Raw genomic sequence first — 19,210 nt, forward strand, 5'->3', positions numbered from 1 at the left:
TTGGCTTGAAGAGCAAGTTGAATGCAGGCAGATTTGAGTCTAGTGCAATGGACTGAAATCTGAAAGGACACCAGCCCTGCCAGCTTAACTGGACTTGACCTCTGTCGGGAGGCAGCATCCAAGCCTGGTATATATCCCCACTACTAGAGTTTCCTGGGTATCTTCTCGCTTGGCAACCTCCATCCTCTCCTTTTTTCACTCTAGAACTTACTGGAATCTGTTGACTTTTAGCTCTACCTAAAGTGTTTTGTTGTTGTTGTTAAAAAAAGAAAAAGAAAAAAAAGCTTAGGAAGCAGCTGCCTAAGGATAGGATGAATGAAAGCTACCCCAAAAGTTATCTCCAATAAGTCATAACCAGGTATGTCCTCCCTGATGCTCCTAAATGTAAATTTCTCATTTGTCATCTTATGAAAGTCACTGTTCTTATGCCTATTACTTTTATCCCCAAATAGGAGGATTACCTATTGTGAGAATAGATAAAAAAAGTTAGAAGTAATTCCCTCTGTGTTTCATCTATTTATCCAAAGACAAAAACAAAAAAAGGAGAAGTCATTGAACATGTACCATTCATATGTAACTATGGTGGACAGAGAGATGAAACAACAGATGCTTAACCGCAAAGAGCTTACAAACAAAGAAAGACAACTATTGCAAACAATTACACTGTTCACCTATCTGGGATAAACTGATACTAAAATCATAGGCATAATGATAACTCATTTAATTTCCCAGACAAACCTTTGTTGAAACGATTGTTTTCCTCATTTAGAAGACAAGGGCATCGAGGCTCAGAAATGTTAGGTGACTTGTTTAAATTGTGAAAACACAGCAGTACCGCTGGGTTTTCGATCCATGCTCCAGCTTATAAACTGTCCTGTATTGTGTTTGTTTAGGGGTCATTTCCTGCTAGGTAGTCAAGGGAATCATCATGGAAAGGAGAGGTTTAAATTGGTCCTTAAGAGATGGGCTGCATCTTTTTCTTTCTCCAAGCTTATTGTGATATAACTGACATATTGTATAGGTTGAAGATGTTCAAGATGATAATTGGGCATGTAAATATATTGTAAATGATTATGTCAGTAAGGTTAGTTAACACATCTATCAACTCGCATAGTTAGCTGTGCGTGTGGGAAGGGGAGTACATTTAAAATCTACTCTCAGCAATGCTCAGGTATACAAAACAATATTATTAACTATAGTCATTACTATGCCAAGTGAAATAAGTCAGATAGAGAAAGACAAATACTCTATGATCTCACTTATACTTGGAATCTTAGAAAGCTGAACTCCTAGAAACAGAGTAGACTGGTGGTTCCCAGAGGCTGAGGGTTACATCTTAATGATTTCCAAGAAGATGGAATAGTATGAGCAAAAAGGCTCAGAAGTGAGTTGGTCTACCTAGTGCTCTAGGAAAAGTGAGTTTTTCTGTTTGGCTGGGATATACAGTATGTATAGAAGGTAGCAGAAATATAGAATCAAAAAGGTAGCTTGGATTCAGATATAATAGGATTTGAGAAACTAACCAGTCAGATTATTTTCTTTAGCAGTAAGACACTATTACATTTCCTTTCATCCTTACTGCTGTCCCAAAGGCATTCTTTCTGATTTAAGAATTCGTGTGTGAAGAAGAGGTTAAAATGGGTGAGCAAAACACTGCATGAAAGAGTGTATAATCCCACCACTGATAAAGCCCACCCCCACCACTAGCTCCAATAATTGATTTGCAACTCCAGTTCTTAAAATGACTTGCTTAGCAGCTACAGCTACTTTCGTATTTACTTTTTCTTTTCCTTCCAATTGCTATAGTTACCAATCATCCAAAGGAAGTGATGAAGTTTCATTCCAAATTTAGCAAGTAAAAGAGTAAGTAAATAAATTAATTGAGGATAAATAGAGAGGCAATTATAAAGAATGTTAGGCCCAATTTGAAATATTTACATATCAGTTTTAAGTAATCACTTCCATATCTATTTAAATATTATTAATTCTTTCTGAAACATCTTGAATACCCTGAATAAAAATTGGAAAGTATTATTATGTCTGTTGAAGACCTTACGTATTATAGAGTTCAACATTCAGGATCTTTTTGCAGTGGTTACTAGCTTAGGGTATTAGCCTATGTCCGATCTATATTAGCTGAGATGTAGAAAGTCTAATTGCATAGTCACTATGGTAGGCCATGGTGGACAATGACTATATAGCCATGACATTTCTCCCTACCTCTCCATTTATCTTCCTCATAATGCTTGAGTGTAACTACTTATACTAAACTACATAATTAAGTAGACCCCAATTTCTCCCACATCATCGTTTCAACAGAGGTCAGACAAATACTACTTTTAAAGTTGCTTTTTTCTTTTGTATGGCAGGAAATGATATTATTGAGGTAATTTGGAGAAGAAGGAAAACTTCCCAGCTTTCATCATTACTTTGGAGACAGGAGTACAAAGGGAAAGAAGAGGTGAGTAATGATTCTACCACTCATTACACAGAAATAAATGCAGTAGACAGTTACCTACAGAGCATTGGCTGAGGGACCCAAATATCCCCCTGACTAGGCACTGAAATTCCCACAGTTACAAGTTCTCCTTATGGGTCTTTAGAAATCCTTTGAATCTTTACTGTTTGAAGCATTATATTTACAGGAAGATAATAATGAATAATTAAAACGTCAAAAGAGGATATTTCATCTAAAAAGTACACTACCATTCATTGTCATACACAAGAAACCATTAAGAATGACACTCAGAAGGGAGCCATTCTGATGGGCAGGAAGAAGGTAGTTTGAGGAGAGCATCAGCATTCTACCAGTGGTGTGTGTGTGTGTGTGTGTGTGTGTGTGTGTGTGTATGTGTGTGTGTGTGTGTTGGAGCAGATAGAAACAAAATGAGTAGTGCTTTCAATGAAGCATAGAAGTATATGTCAGGATGAGATTAGATGAGCAGGAAACTTAATAGTAAAGAAAATAAGAGAAGATGGGAAAAGGGAACAAGAGGAGGCAGAGAGAGCCTTGAGCCAGATCATGATGTAGGTCTAACACCTGTGGAAGCAGAGAGTGAAGAAAGGAAGATCGTATAGGAAAAATTATGGACTATAATGGGTCCCAAGAGAGATTTGGCCAGGCCAAGTGGGAAGCCCTTGAGCCAAAGTCACTATATCAGGAGTTCTACATGTCACAGGAATAGACCGCCTTATTAACCTCTCTGGGATCAGGCATAGGCTGGGAGCAGCCAGTCAAGGGTGGGGCTTCGGTGCCTGGTTGGTCCAGAGTGGTAGCAGCTAGGGCCCGGTAGTCAGTTATGCTCTCTGATCCGAGTGGTACGTTTTCATGGCCACCACAGGTAGCAATTTTAAACATTAGCATTTTGTATACATATTTGCCTCTCAAAATGATTAGGTGGACTATAACCAGAAAACAGTTTATGATGTCGATTAACCATTTCCGTTACATAAGGCATTTACTTGGTTTCTATGTTACATATAACTAAATCTTTTTATGATGTAAAAATAAATTAAACACGGAATGTCATTTTTTAATTCGAACCATTTGTTTTCAGGGGCATCACAGAATCCAGGGGGTAACAACTGTTCTCAACATATTCATACTTCAACACATTCCTGGGGAAACAAATCCCCCATCACTAACAGTGACTTCCATGGCAGTGATTCTCAGCCCTTATGCCACAGATACTCCTTGGGTATGACGTCATGATTTCCAAGTTGGCACATCATGGGATACTTTGAAGTCTAGTATGCATCACATCACCACCAAGGTGTGTGATGTATACTGGTATACGTGGCATATACACAAGGTACAGTGGCTTTGCCTGCATTTTTAAGAAACTTCCAAGGTCAGTGCACATCTGTGCTGAGGATCACTGCTTTAGGGAAGAGGTTCTCAGGTTTGAATATGCATAAAAATGGGAGAGGGGGAGGCTTGTGAAAAACAGATCTGTTTCAGTAGGACTGGACTATGTCCTATTAATGAGCATTTTTAGTGAGCAACCTGGGTGATTCTATGATTTCAGATAGGCCACAGAAATATATTTCCAGAAACATTAAATCAGGGCCATAATCTGCTATCCTTAATTTATAATGAGTCAAAAGTCATTTAGACTCAATGGAGCCATGCAGCAGAAAGGGGGTGGGGTGGGAAGGCAGGGTGCAGAGTGAGGGCACATTAGATGGAGAAATAGCAAGATGGTAAGACAGAGGGGATGGGGAAAACCAAATAGTGGAGAAATATATATGATCTATATATCTATATCCATCAATCTATTCACAAATCTTATCATCAACTTCATCAGGAAAACCTATTTAATTTTATATAACTGAAATGACGCACCCAAAAAGTAGTTTTTATTATTTTACAGCTTAGTGTTCTATTTGCCTCTCGACTATAGTCATGAAATATATACATATACAAATGTATATCATTATATATACAATTTGTGTGCGTGTGCATACACACACACTGTTGTCTTAGGTCTTCTTAGCTTTTCCTTTTTTTTTTTGGGAGTTTATTTATTTTGAGAGAGACAGAGACAGCATGAGTGGGGGAGGGCCAGAAAGAGGAAGAGAGAGAATCCCCAACACGTTCCGTGCTGCTAGCGCAGAGCCCCTGTGAGGCTTGAGCCCACGAAGCTGTGAGATCATGACCTGAGCTGGAATCAAGAGTCAGACGACGCTTAACTGACCGAGCTACCGAGGCACCCCAGCTTTATTTTTGAAATAAAAGAATGGTACTTATCTTGCACATATATCACATATTACAATATATCATATATCTGATCATTTATATTCTTTCTTTCTCTCTCTCTCTCTCTTTTAGTGAGAGGGAGGAAGAAGTGGAGGGAGGGGGAGGGAGAGAGCGAGAGAGAGAGAGAGAAAGGGAGAGAGAGAGAGGGAGAGAGAGAGAGGGAATCTTGACTCAGCACAGAGCCAGAGGCAAGGCTTGATCCCCTGACTCTGGGCTCATGGCCTGAGCTGAAGCCAAGAGTCCAACGCTCAACCAACTGAGCCACCCAGGCACTCCCACAGTCTATAATTATAAAGTAGAAGGCAAGAGCCATGATTATTGTACAGTTACCCGTGCAATTACAATATTAATGTAAATGCAGCCTTTTCCTTATTCTACAGTTTTCAAACTATAAATCAAATATGAATGCCTGATGAAAAGCTGAGGCTAGGAAGTAGATGATGACAAACCATTTTACAGGGCGGGGCAAACATTTATTTTTATTTTTTAGTTTCTATGTTATTTCCAAGCACCGTTTTGAATATCGATACAGAAAACAATGCCATCTATATCCTGCATGGTGAAAGTATTATGTTTCTGCGGTCCTTGGCTTGCATCCCTGTTGTCATCACCTAGCTGATATTATTGTGACATTTTGACACTGCATTGTGACACAGTGACCTGATGCCTCCAGCATCCTAGAAGGACAAGTTGACGAAGGCACATGGGGCATTAGGAAGCAGTGAAGCAGTTCATTACTGCTACAGAGAGAAAGTCTGCTCTGGAGACAAGAATTCTTATCTAAGGCACAAGACGCTCTCGATTCTGTTTCCTGCTCTGCTACTGATTTACTCTGAGATCTGTGACATACAATTTTAATTCGTGGGTACCTCGGTTTTTCTGTCTGTATAATGAAAATGACCCAAACATAGATGATTTTTTCCCCTTAATCCGAAGAGAGTGATTGTGTTTGCAGCCCATTCTCGGTAAACAGAAATGTTGGAAAAGCGCATTTTGAGGGACTAAATTAAATGAGGACAGGTAAGTGACTTCAGTACTGTCATAGATTGAGGAGAACAATTTAGTGCCTAGACTCGCTCGCATCTGGGCCCTGTCTTACAGAAACATCCCCCGTGACAGTCCAGACATGAAATGCTTCTTTGGTCTTTGTTTAACATTAAAATTTGCTCCTTCCATCTTAACAGTAGCAAGTTGCCTCCCTCTTTGTGGCATCACACATCCCACTCTGCTCAAAATTCCACCCAATAGACATTCTCTGATAATACATGGCCTTTTTCATTGTCTTGAAACGATGATCATTTGGTGCCGACAAGGGCTTGTCTTGGAAATCCTGTAAGAAGTTCAGAAGGAAGAGCTGCCTTCCCAAGTTATGGCTTTTCTCAAGTGCCTACTGCTTGGGCTCATGACCTACTTTGCAGACTTGCCTGTGGGCTTGAAGCCCATGCCTTCTCAGGCCATCTGTGAGCGGACGCATCTTGGAGCCCCCAGTTCTTTAAGAAGCAAATGCTCTCAGTTAGATAAAGCCCTGTCGCTAATAAAATGTCCATCTATTTTACAGCAAGTAGCAGAGCTGAATCTCAGACAGTCTGTTTCCCAGAATTTCAGAGGCAGGGTAATGAGCCATGGGGGTGGGTAACCACTGCCGGAATTCTGTAATCAAGCCACAAGGGGGCAGGGGTACATGTCCACCTGCCCCGTTAGCCAGGCGAACCTGGTGTAAGCTATGTTTTCATAGCCTTGTTTGTTTTCTTAGCTATCCTGAGAGCATACAAATAAGTATAGGCACAGAAGAAAGGAAAGACGGGATTAAATACCAGGGAAAGTCATTAAAGTTAAAGAATGGGATAAGCCTCACAACTATTTCCAAAGCGTAGCTATTTCCTGTCCAAAGCCAAGTTCCCTTTATTTTGTAAAATATGAGTAAAATAAAGGCAAAAGCATGCTTATTCCCTTGGTGCCCTGTATAGGCAAGTCCTACTAGCCGCAGAGTTTGATGAGATGAATTGCTGGATGCCTCATAATCCTTTCCTCTTTAACATACAAACAATATCTAGTTATTTTTAAAGGGGCTCTGGTACATGCTTCTTACTACTCAAAACTCGCTAGTTCCAATCACAACAGCAAAAACAAGAACAGCAGGAAAAAGCAAATAAACAACAACAAGAAAAACAACAACAAATGGATTCTTACAAGAAAACATTGCAGAGCCTCGCTGTCACTGATAGAGTAACACTTATTAAGGGAAAGGCTGGCTCTTGACTTTTTTATTATTATTTTTTTCAATGTCTATTTATTCTTGAGAGGGGGGAAGGAGGGAGGGAGAGAGTGGGGGAGGGGTAGAGAGAGAAAGGGAGACACAGAATCCAAAGCAGGCTCCAGGCTCAGAGCTGTCAGCAGAGTCTGACGTGGGGCTTGAACTCACTAACCCTGAGATCATGACCTCAGCCGAAATCAGATTCTTAACCAACTGAGCCACCCAGGCGCTCCATTGACTTTTTATACCCAGAATAACTAGGATATGTCACAATGTAAGATACATTGGTCATGAAAAAAAGTTCATTATGAAAAATTCAAGAGGACAGATTCCACTCCATTGGTAACAATTTATACATTCCAGGATAAAACTGTGTCCGTTGACTTTTTAATGTATTTCTTTTTTATATTTATTTATCTTTTAAATTATACTGAATATAATAAACACTCATTAATTCACTACCCGGAATAAAACAGATAGATATTAACAATTTGCTACCTCTAGTGCTCCGGTGTGCTACATCTTATCTTTTTCTTTCTTTTTTCTTAGGAAACAATATATTACAGCTACAGCTAAAAACCCTTACCTGCTTCCTTTTTTCCCTCTCTCTCCCCTCCCAAAGGAAATCATTCCCTGGCTTGGTGAGTATCATTCCTATTCAAGGCAATGCCTGTACATGCACACAGCAAAAGTATGGAAACACCCTAACTGTCCCTGGACAGCAGAATGGATAAATAGATTGGTTTGGTCATGAAATATAATACTATTTAGTAGTTAAATAATGGATAAATCTAAAAAACAATACTACTAAATAGGAAAAAAGCAAGCCGCAAAAGGATACAAAAAAATATACCGTTCATGCAAATTTTAAAAGCATATATCAATAACATAAATCATTTATGAATACCTATAAATGTAGCAATAATACAACAAATATGAATGTGTTTATTTTTCAGTGTAATGCGCAATATTCTTTTATCTGATGTATCTGCTTTGCAAAAATGCTATGTACTGTCTAGAGGCCAAGGGCAGGCTGCCCCAAGATGGGCTACTTTGGCGTGAATATTATTTTGAGTTAAAAGCAATCAAACCCCAGCAGATTAGGGAAAAGTTGTTTACCTCCCCCTTAACTGCTGGCTTGTACCAGGAAGAGAGCTGTTAACAGATTCCTCTTTACCTAAAAAAGTTATCTGCATAATAGGGCAACCTTTGTTTTCCAAACATCTCCTCTCACCTTCCTGCTGATGGCCTTCTTCCTTCTGTAGCCTCGGACACTGGACACCTATCCCTCTCCTTAGCTTATAGAAGCATCACGTTGCCTCATGGTCTTTACAATTTCCATGTTTCTGTGGATTCCCCATAAATAGGCTACTAAATTCGATTTGCTCCTGTTAATCTGTTAATCTGTTTCAGGTCTATTTGATTCTTAGCCCAGCTAGAAGGGCAAAGTAAGTTCTTCGTCCCCAACCACCGCTATAGACTGAATGCTTGATCTTCCCCAAATTCCTATGTGGAAGCCTTACTCTCCAATGTGATGACATTTGAAGGTGGAGCCTCTGAGAGGTAATTATTCAGAGCCCTCATGAATGGCTTACTGTCCTTACACGAGAGAGGCAGAAATTCCTCACCCCTTCTTTGGACACTGCAAAAATATGACAATCTATGAACCGGGAAGTGGGCCCTCACCACACACGGAAGCTACTAGCACCTTGCTCTTGGACCTCCAGCCTCTGAAACTGTGAGAAACAAATTTTCATTGTTTATAAGCCACTCAGTCTATCGTCTTTTGTTATAACCCGAATAGTCTAAGAGATGTACTCTGACAGGCACTGTAGAAGATAATACATGTGTGATTTAGGATGTCTACCCTCTAGCTTGGACAATAAGATTAAGTAGAAAGTGACAACATGAGGGTTGTCTCAGCAGGTGATGTGGTATTCAGTAACTATTGATTATTATTACCCCATTTAATAGATAAGAAAACTGAGGCTTAACTAAGTTAAGGAATATATCCCAAATCAGTGTGCAAAGATTGGATTTACCTGACTCCAGACTGCTGCTTTAACAACATCTTACTGTGCTCATTGTACCTATTTGTTAATTGTTGTGAGGAAAGAAGGGTTTCGCTTAAAAAAAAAAAACTGACTAAATCAGGACAAAAGACAATGCTGTAGGGAGAGAAAACAGATCAACAGTTGCCAAGGATGGGGGTGAGGACTGCCTATAAAGCGGTTCAAGAGATTTGATGGGTAATGTAAATGTTCTTTATCTTGACTGTGGTTTCCTTTGTGAAAACTCATAGAATTGTAGACTAAAAGGGATGGATTTTATTCAATCTAAACCACACTTGAATAAACCTGATGTAAAAAGGCAACAGGAAAAATTAATCTCCAGCAAACAAAAATTTCCAAAGGCTCATGGATAGACACCCGTGCTGGGTCCAAAGGCACTTTTATCTTTACCGTGGTTGGCAATTAATTCCCGGTAAAATGTTTGGAGAGAATTTCAGAGAGGAGTCCTAGGTCGGTGCCCACGAAGTCAAAATCTGCCTGCATCTATTGCAGCTTCTGTTTGAAAAACCAAGCAAGCTGGGCCCGCTTAAGTAAGACCTTTCCTTTTGTTGAAGGTGGAAAAGAGAGGTCATCCGAGGAGCCGTGCAGTGGTTACCCAGGGAGCCCTTCCCGTTGAGCGGGCCTCAGGTGTCCAGACGGTTATTGCTGCGGAGGAGGGCAGGTGCCCACGCCCCCGGGAGCCACGCACCGCGCACCTGAGCTGCCCTCTCCCAGGCGCGGTCCCTGCAGATCGAACACTGCAAAGCACATGCATCTTGTGGGAGGAAGGAGGGAAGCCTCTCTAATCTGCAGCCTGAATATCTCGCAGCACAGCCCTTGAATCTTGGCACTTTGCATCCTCTGATGATTGCTGGGGCACAGGCAGAAAGACAATGCGGGAAGCAATTTAATCAAGGCAGTCGGAGCGATCCGCCACAGAATAAAGCCAGCCGCTGAACAGCCCCGGATTTTTGGTCTTCCTCCCTGAAAGCTGCCTTCCTTTGTAATGCTGGTTGAGGGGAGTCGCTGCTTCTTTGAGTCAGTTGTAGAACCCAGCAGGAGAAGATATTAACAAGCTTAAAAGGTATTACCTGCCTCGCCATACCAGGAGGCTTGCGCGACTGTCGGGGCTCCACGCATTTCTTGTACTTTCCTGGGGGAATTAGTTAAAATTGCCAAGGTGGAAAGTATTTGATTTAGATTAATCTCACTTTGCCAAGCCGGAGAGCCTCATTACTCTGATTGGCTGACCTAGCCATGCCGCCTCCTGTTTCTCAACGAAGCTGGAAGAAGCTTCTGGGTCAAAGCTCTTGATGGATAAGTAAAATGGGTTATTATCACCCTTTCATGAAACCCATAAGAAGCAGAGAAAGAACTGGAGAGCCAAGCCAATGAAAGCGGTGGTGAACTTGCAGCATTTCACCGGTCTCTGGCAGGTCCAGAAACGCCAAGAAGAAATACACAGTTCCCACCGCTGCTTTGTGCATTCATTCATCCAGGACTCCCAACCGAGAGCGGGGATGTGTTAGGAGCAGCTAAAATCAGCCAGGGAAAAGCCTCCATTAAAGATTTCCAAAGGCTTTATTTGTTTCAAAAAGGAAAACAACCACAACCACGAAAACTTATCTTAATTGATTCTATGAGAGTCTGCTGTTCTGGGCTTTATGAACTGTATACTCAAGCAGGAGAGAGGCCCTTCTCAGAGGAGGCCGATTACTGGAGATAAAACCATAAACTGTGCTTCTCAAACTTGAGCGCGTGTTCCCATCTTCTGCGGACTTGTTAAAATGCAGATTCTGAATCTGTAGGTGGAGATTCTGCATTTCTAACAAGTTCCCAGGTGATGCGGCTGGCCTACGGAACACGCTCCTCCTTGGTTTACTAAGAGTCTAAGAGAGAGACGGAAATGAAAAACTATTCTCAAACTCCTGGGCTATGCAAATTATTCAGGTTATTCACTGGGCCGCAGACATTCGCTGTCAGTGTGTTTTCAGATTTTCGTTAAAACCCGGTATTGAGTTTCTTTCCCTTTCACTTACCTGATCATCTACCCACAGCTACTAAGCTGCACCGCACAGAGCCAAGAACACAAAATAATCCTGGCCCATCACAGATGCCTCACCCTCTTAGAGATATCTGTGTTTTATTTCCTTGTCCTGAGGATAAATTCACAATGACATCACCTTTCTCAGTGCGTATGCACCTGTATGCAATCCTTGCTCCTCTTCCCTCCCAGATCAGAAAAAGCTTTGCTGCAAATCTTCTAAATCCGAAATTTCTCCCTCCACAGAAAGCTGTTTGTTCTTTTGAAAGGGCTACAAAAATAATGGGGTCATCCTGTCCCTACCCACTAGGACTCTGTTCTACGTGGTTTGAACAGGGGTGACTCAGATTTTATAGACATTGACGTGGATGATTTGGAACACACACACACTCACACACACACACACACACACACACACACACACACAACTAAACTAAAACGACTAATCTGTTGTTTATTTACTTAGAAAGGGGTGGGCTATCCAAACAGATAATGCTAAAATATTTTTTAATTGTATAAAATCATTAATAGGTACTATTTCCAGGCATAATTACATATTTTAAAAACCAAGAAGAGGTGGGTGTTTCTGAAATCTTGAGCAACAGCCGGACCCATTTTTAGTGGTTTATACACACGTAATTAGCAGTTTAATTTCCTCTGTGGCTAAGTTAGCCTTAAGATTTCATTTAATAACAAGTACAATTTTATAGCCAGAAGCAAAGTTCCTTCACCAGCTTCAGCTCAGCACTGCCCTCTGCTGTTCTCCAAGCAGTTCACCACACCCTGCGTGGTGAAAAAGCATCAGAACCCTCAATGGCAATTGGGCTGCACAGAAATTAACTTTGAGAGAAACAGAGAAATAGAATTCGTTTAAAACTCTCTCTAATGAGACTTTTCTTTTTATCTGAGGAACCAAAAACCAAAAAACTATATGAGTTCCTTTCCTTTCATTTCCCAGATGACATTCATGATTATATTAGCCTGGAAATAAGTTTCCTTTTCACACTCCTTGGCACAATTTATGTCATATACCTCCCTGCAAAGAATGGCCCAAAACAACTGTTGCTCAAAGTGGCACTTTTTATACCCTTTAAGTGACCAAACTAAGCATGGTCCATTTGACAGCCGGCAAGCCCAACTTTGGCTTTATAATCCATTATCTGCATTATTTTTCAATGGGGGAATAAGTTACTTCTATGCCCACAGAGCCAGTTACTGTGTGTTAACACTGAGTGTGACTCAGAACCAAGAGATGGAGACATGTCTTGAAGATTCCTGCTAATGAGGTGACCGATTACCAAGTGGTTCTGTTGCGAGTCTAACCTCCTAGGCTTCGCTTTTCATCAGGATGGGGACATTTGACAATGACATCAGTCTTTCCAGTCGTATGCCATGCACAGAAGTGCTATTGCTGTGTTAAGTATTCCTATTCTGTCTGAAATAGGAATCAGAAGAATTCATTAGGATTTGGAGAAAACAAATAAATATTTCTCCTGGTAATGCAGGTAGATTGGAAGTCTGAGACACTTCAGTGCCCTGGTGCACTGAAGCCACACGAGGCTCTATCCTCACACGTACCCTATCGGCTACCACCGACAGGATTGGGCTGAGATGCTATGGATAAAGAATCCTTGTCACCAAAGCCTGTTTTTAAAAAATGTTTATTTATTCATTTTTGAGACAGAGAACATGTGAGCAGAGAGAGGGAGAGAGAATATTCCAAGCAGACTCCACACTGTCAGTGCAGAGCCCAATGTGAGGCTCAAACCCAGATCAAACCAAGAGTCAGAGGCTCAACCAACTGAACCACCCAGGGGCCCCTCCAAAGCCAATTATTTATCAGAATTTATAAAATCTGGATTCTGGTTAAGACTGGGGTTCACATGTCAACCCTGATGCCTTATTAGTTGCATGGTTTAACCTCAAGTAAATTACTCTCATTCCCTATGTCTCTGTTTTCTTATCTACATATGAGAATATGACTCATGTAACATGGTTGTTATGGGGTTTAAGTCAGATACCCTGTGGAAATACACAGAATTGTGCATCTAAAGTATTCATAAATTCTGAAGTGAAGATACAATATTGTTGGTAGAGGGGTGATCAAACAGAGGTACACAGAGAAGAGACTAATATCTCTGACAATAGCTAAGAGCCTGGGCTTGTTACATCTGGGCCTGGATTTAAACCCTAGCCCCACAACGTTAGTTGACCTTGGGGAAGTTCCCTTACTTTAAACCTCAGTGCCCTCAGCTGTAAAAATGGATGGTGGTAATTCCACCTCCTACAGTTACTGTGAATGACACAAGAAGAGTCACCGCCATAGGGCCTTATTCACAGTGTTTCTACCAGGAGTAGGTGTTAGTACAGAGCTAGGCTGGTTTGGGGGATTTTTCTCCAAATTCCAGAGTCAACATTTTGGTTGGCTTTCTGTCCTTGCATATTGGAGAGCTATACGTGATCACAATTGTTCTCTTTCAGTTCATAATAAGGTTAGGCATTTTTGGCCCAGCAAGTTAATAGTGGTAAAGAGGAAAGAGCTGCTTTGGGGAAAGGTTTAATCTGAAGATCTAGAAAGTCAGCCAGTGTCTGTCTGTACAGCTGTGTTAGGCTAAAGAAGAATCTTTACAGCCAGTTTATGGATTTCATTGGATGCACAACGATGACCTTGACTATTATCACTTCATATTTTCCTCCCGTTTTAAAGGGCGATGACCCAACTAATTTATAACCCTGATTGTAGGACAACCGAGGAGGAAGTACCTGGCTGCAAGCTTCTGTCTGTCATCTGGTTCCAATGTTACTAAGGAACAATTAAGAAAACCCCCGGATGGAGATGGGGCTGCGTGATCACCTGCATTGTCTTCTTCACATCAGTATCTTCCCAGAAGAAAATGAAAAGAAAAAAGATCAGCGTACAGACTGGGGCAGTTTTAGAAGGCCGATAAATGATGCTTTTCTTCCTTGCCCGAGTTTGGAACCGATTAAGAAGTAGGTATGAGACAGACAGCTGGAGATCAAAATATTCACTTTGTGAGTGGGAAAAGCTGGACTGGGGAACGGAGACTACATTAGCCCTGTGTCCCGGTGGGCTTCGTGGTGCTGCAGTTCTGAATGAGACAGACATACCCACCAGCCAGAGGAAGAGCTGGACCGCTGTCAAGCCCTGCTTGCATGAGGGACGGCCTGTGAGTTTTCTATTCAGACAGATAGAGGGAGCGGGAAGAGGGAGGCGTGGAGTCAGGGTTTTCCTGCAGCTTCTGCATCTGTACCCACTCAAATCATAACCCCTGCTCATGCTGGGGACACTGGGGGATGGGTATAGTGAGAGACACCAGTATTTAACCATAGGTCAGGGGTTTACACTTTTCGAGCTACGCTCCTCTTCAGTGGTCCAGGGAAGCCTCTGGTCCTCTTGCTAGAATTAGTGTTTAAATATATAAAATAAACTATGTAGACTTGAAAAGGAAATTAAGGAACTCTATTAAGACACACTTATCACGGGGCGCCTGGGTGGCTTAGTCGGTTAAGCGTCCAACTTTCGCTTAGGTCATGATCTCGCGGTTCGTGGGTTCGAGCCCCGCGTCGGGCTCTGTGTTGACTGCCAGCTCAGAGCCTGGAGCCTGTTTCAGTCTGTGACTCCCTCTCTCTCTGACCCTCCCCTGCTCACACTGTCTCTCTCTCTCTCCTAGAAATAAATAAAAACATTAAAAAAAAAGACACACTTATCAAAGTATTTTAAAAATTTTGAGATATAATAATATGTTTCTTTTTTAACATATTAATAATAAGATCTAGTCGCAGTCCTGGTAATTATCATAATTTCAAAGTAGCGATGAGTGTTAGTGATATTTTAAGATACCTGCCACCACAGGAATGTGATATGACAATACCTCTGATTTCTACCAGTGATGTATACTGTTAAGTGCCATTCTGGCGTGTCGTCCAGTTTCATACTGGAGAGAAATGCCGTATTTTGGTTAGAGGTTAGGAAAAATAAAAACAGAATTCATCCAAGTTCTGAACACCCAGTTAAGGACACTTTAAGAACCCTTTAAGATGAGTGGTTCTCCAAATTGAGTGTGCCACAGAATTACCCAGAGAGCTTGCTGACATGCAGATTGTTAGGCCCCACTCATAGAGGTTCTAAGTTAGCAGATCTGGGGTGGGGCCTGAATGTTTGCATTTCTTACATGTCCCAGATGACGATGATGACGCCAGTCTAGAAACCCCACTTTGACAACAGGGATCTAGATGAAGGCCTTCCAACAGAAACATTTAGAATGGAGAATATGTTCTCCCTGTTTGAAACTGTCAAACCCTTACACCCTACAGTTTCCCACCTGTTTTTCAGAGATGGTAGGTAGAATCCAGAGAGATACTGGTACCATTAGTGTCACACGATTTCTATTTTAAGAGCTGGCTCAAATATCACCTCTTCCGCAAAGCTTGTCCTAAGAACCCCATGCCAAAGGGACCCTACCTACCACTAAACTCCCCTCAACTGTAGCTTTTATCCTGTACCACACCCTTGGGAATATGTTATATTGCCTGGCTCATCCTCCCTTGATTTATCCAAGTAGTTTATCCCCCCTTTACTTTAACCAGATTTTGTGCTTTGTAGAGAATTAGTCCCTGTACTAACATCAACACTGTCCACTCTGCTATGTGCATGGATGCCTTTGGGATGTACCTACTGGTTATGACATCTTGTAAACCTGCAGTTAGGTTCGACCAGTCAATCACACTGTGGGATAAGTTTTGCTAATGCAACAACAACAAAAAGTAGAGCTCAATCTTGTTGAGGTGTTTATGCTGCAAGTGACACAAAGCTTAATCCAAACTGACTTAACTTTAATGACTTAATGGTCAAGAAAACGAATGATGTCTGGAATGGCCTGATGCTGAGATTCCTGTTGCCATCAGGCCCCTGTTTCCCTGTGCTTCATTTTTAACTATATTCCCTTCTTTATGCATTCAGATTAGGCTGGAATCCCATTACGGTAAGAGAAATGGCTCAAGAACTAACATATCAGGGTGCCTGGGTGACTCAGTTGGTTAAGTGTCTGACTTCGGCTCAGGTCATGATCTCACAGTCTGTAGGTTCGAGCCCTGCATCAGGCTCTGTGCTGATAGCTCAGAGCCAGGAGCCTGCTTCAGATTCTGTCTCCCTTTCTCTCTGCCCCTCCCCCACTCGCTCTCTGTTTCTGTCTCTCAAAATAAAATAAAGACATTAAAAAAATTTTTTTAATAAAAAAAAGAATTAATATACCATCCCAAGAGAGAATGGCAGCCTCTTCTTCTTTTCTTCTAGCTCTACCTAAAGTACATGGAAAATTCTTGGGGTGCCTGGGTGGCTTGGTCAGTTAAGCATTTGACTTCAGCTCAGGTCACGATCTCGCAGTTCATGAGTTCGAGCCCCATGTTGGGCTCTGTGCTGACAGCTCAGAGCCTGGAGCCTGCTATAGAGTCTGTCTCCCTCACTCTCTCTGCCTCTCCCCTGCTTGCACTCTCTTTCTCTGACTCTTAAAAATAACTAAAGATGAAAATTTTTTTTTTTTAAATACTGTGGAAACTTCTCTCCCAGAGACCACTGATGAATACCTCTTCATATCTCATTTGTGTAAATTGGGCCACATCCTCATGAGTAAAAATATCAGCTAGGATCAAGGGAATCATTTTGTAATCTAACTCTTCTCTTCTTCTATGAATGGTGAGGGGGCAATGCCAAAATGAAATCAGCCTTTTGTTACCAAGCAAAAGGGAAGAATGAATGGATTTTGGAAAATCAAAAATAGCAAATATCCTCTACAATAGCTTTCTAGTTCCTAGTTCTAGCTCATATTTTAAGCTGACAATTCATAGAAGAGTTAAAAGGTCCCAAATGAAAGTACATTTTATCAAACCCCTTGTTTCAGACAGGTATGAACCTAAACTATAAAAAGTGCATAGTCCCCAGGAGTGAGGACTTGCTTGTGGCAGTCAGAAGACCCAGGACTGAGAATATATTTAGCCATCAGTAGCTGAGGGACTCTGTATAGAAATCCATCACTTCATGCCAGAGTCTCTTTAGCTTTCAAGTAAACAAATGGCAATGGAGGATGTCTAAGGTTAGCTTATATTAAGGGTCTTATGAATCTAATGTATAGCGTGAGTATGTGTGTCTAGGTGTGATGTATGGGGTGTTGTGTGTATGAGTATATCTGTATGTGTGTATGTTGGGTGGGTGTGGGGCTCTTGAGTTTTTCCCTATTACTGGAATTTGTACCAATTTTTATTCTTGCACCTATGAGGAGCCATAGGTGCTTAGCCAAGGCACATGTTTAAGGAGTTCGTCGTTGCTGTTGTCAGTTTCCTGAATTGCATCTTATCCTACATTTGGAGATATATTCTTCCCCTCTTCACAGTTCTTTGGCTCTCGTCTTCTTTATAATAGCCCTTTCCCCATCTAGGTACTGAGATGAGTCTGAAAATGACTCACACTAAAGTGGATTAGCCACCATTAGCAGTGTCAACTTTCCCAAGGCTATAAGAAAACAATAACTCAAAAGACTGAAATTTCACGTGGCACAACAGAAACAACACAGATTCTGAAGCTTACAAACCTGGCTTCAAGTACTGTCTCCACTACTGATGAACTGTGCGACTCTGAGTAAGTGACTTGGCCTCTCTGAGCCCCAGTTCCTTCATTGCACAATGATGTGATTGTGCCTCCATGCAAGGTTCTTTAGCAAGTCATATATGATAGGCTATGCAGAGTGTTTGGCTCATAGAAGTGACTCAATCCAGGGCACCTGGGTGGCTCAGTCCGTTAAGCGTCCAACTTCAGCTCAGGTCATGATCTCACAGTTTGTGGGTTTGAGCCCCGCATCTGAGCTCTAGCTCAGAGCCTAGAGCATGGTTCAGATTCTGTGTCTCCCTCTCTCTCTGACCCTCCCCTGCTCACACTGTCTCTCTCTCTCTCTCTCAGAAATAAATAAAATATTAAAAAAAAAAGAAGTGACTCAATCCAATTCACTTCCCTTCTCTAATGGTGGAAATTCAGGTATCAGTTAGCAGTTGGGGATGATACTTTCTAGGATGACTCTTCTTGTGAGCCCCCTTAGAATCATTCCAAGGAGGTTACTTAACATATGTACACATTGAGCTAATCCTACATTCAGTATCCGATCCTATTCTGTGTCTAGAATCTTACTCTTCTTCTTATATATATATATATATATATAATATGAAGGAGAAGGAACATTTGTTTCTTAAAGAACTAATTTTCCCCCCATACACAAATGCTATCCAGTAATTCAAACAGAGTTATCTCAAATATTTTAAGCCTATTTTAAACTTTGACATAAAGCCTTATTAAGGTGGTAGAAAAAGAGGTTTCTGGTTTTGGTGTGGAAATTCAGCTAACTTCCACGCCCATGTGCATAATGAACTCAACTGTTTACTTCCTCGGGTGGCCTCATCTGCTTCTCTCCATCTTGTATCTTTCTTCATGTTGTAAACCCCTACCTTTTACTATTTACAACACTTTTAAGGAGGAAGAACATTTCCCTTGCTATCATCAATTTGAAATTGCCTTAGCAACTCCAAATGAAGAAGCAAAGCTTAGCACTCTCCCCAATGGCTACTAGCAAAGATGTTAACTAGATTGACTACAGTGGAAATCCTCTGATTTTTTTTTTTCCTTTTAATTTGGTCCCCTGTAACCCTCTTTTTTGAGTACCATCCTGGAGCTGGCCTATATCTCTTTGACTTGTTAATAAGAATGTCATGTAAAATGAAATCAGAATCAAAACCCTAGCTGAAACCCAGGTAGATTACAACTATTGCTTTCTCTCATCACCCTGGGGTGTCACTGTAATACAGAAGGAAATGAGATTGGTTTGGACAATCTGATCTTCCCTGAGTTGTTGTGGTTGCAACTCAGGATCTTGTTTTCTCCTAGAAGCTTGCAAATTGATAGTTTGATTATTTCTTCAAGTACCTTTCCAGGTCTCCAAGCAAGATACAGAGCTTGGAGTCACCAAGGATAATTCTTTTTCTCTTTATTAAATTTTGGCAACTCATTTGTATTTGCCAGGCCTCAGAGTTTTCTCTCTGTA

At 41.2% G+C, this 19,210-nt stretch overlaps 1 long non-coding RNA gene across 4 annotated transcripts in view; it reads left to right on the forward strand.

Moving 5' to 3' along the window:
• Window positions 1-1,310: 1,310 nt before the first annotated feature.
• LOC144227624 (uncharacterized) overlaps window positions 1,311-19,210 on the forward strand; it is a 19,232-nt gene continuing 1,332 nt past the window's right edge. The window contains exons 1-6 of one of the 4 annotated variants that reach the window (XR_013333970.1): window positions 1,311-1,415; window positions 1,807-1,863; window positions 2,370-2,461; window positions 7,563-7,654; window positions 8,427-8,576; window positions 13,852-14,296. This is a non-coding gene — a long non-coding RNA (uncharacterized LOC144227624). Of the gene's footprint in view, window positions 1,416-1,806; window positions 1,864-2,369; window positions 2,462-7,562; window positions 7,655-8,426; window positions 8,577-13,851; window positions 14,757-19,210 lie in introns of those variants that run through there. The other 3 variants (XR_013333972.1, XR_013333969.1, XR_013333971.1) reach the window with 3 other exon arrangements.

The sequence above is a fragment of the Crocuta crocuta genome, unplaced genomic scaffold, assembly GCF_008692635.1.
Source record: "Crocuta crocuta isolate KB4526 unplaced genomic scaffold, BGI_CrCroc_1.0 scaffold41, whole genome shotgun sequence".
NCBI lineage: Eukaryota > Metazoa > Chordata > Mammalia > Carnivora > Hyaenidae > Crocuta > Crocuta crocuta.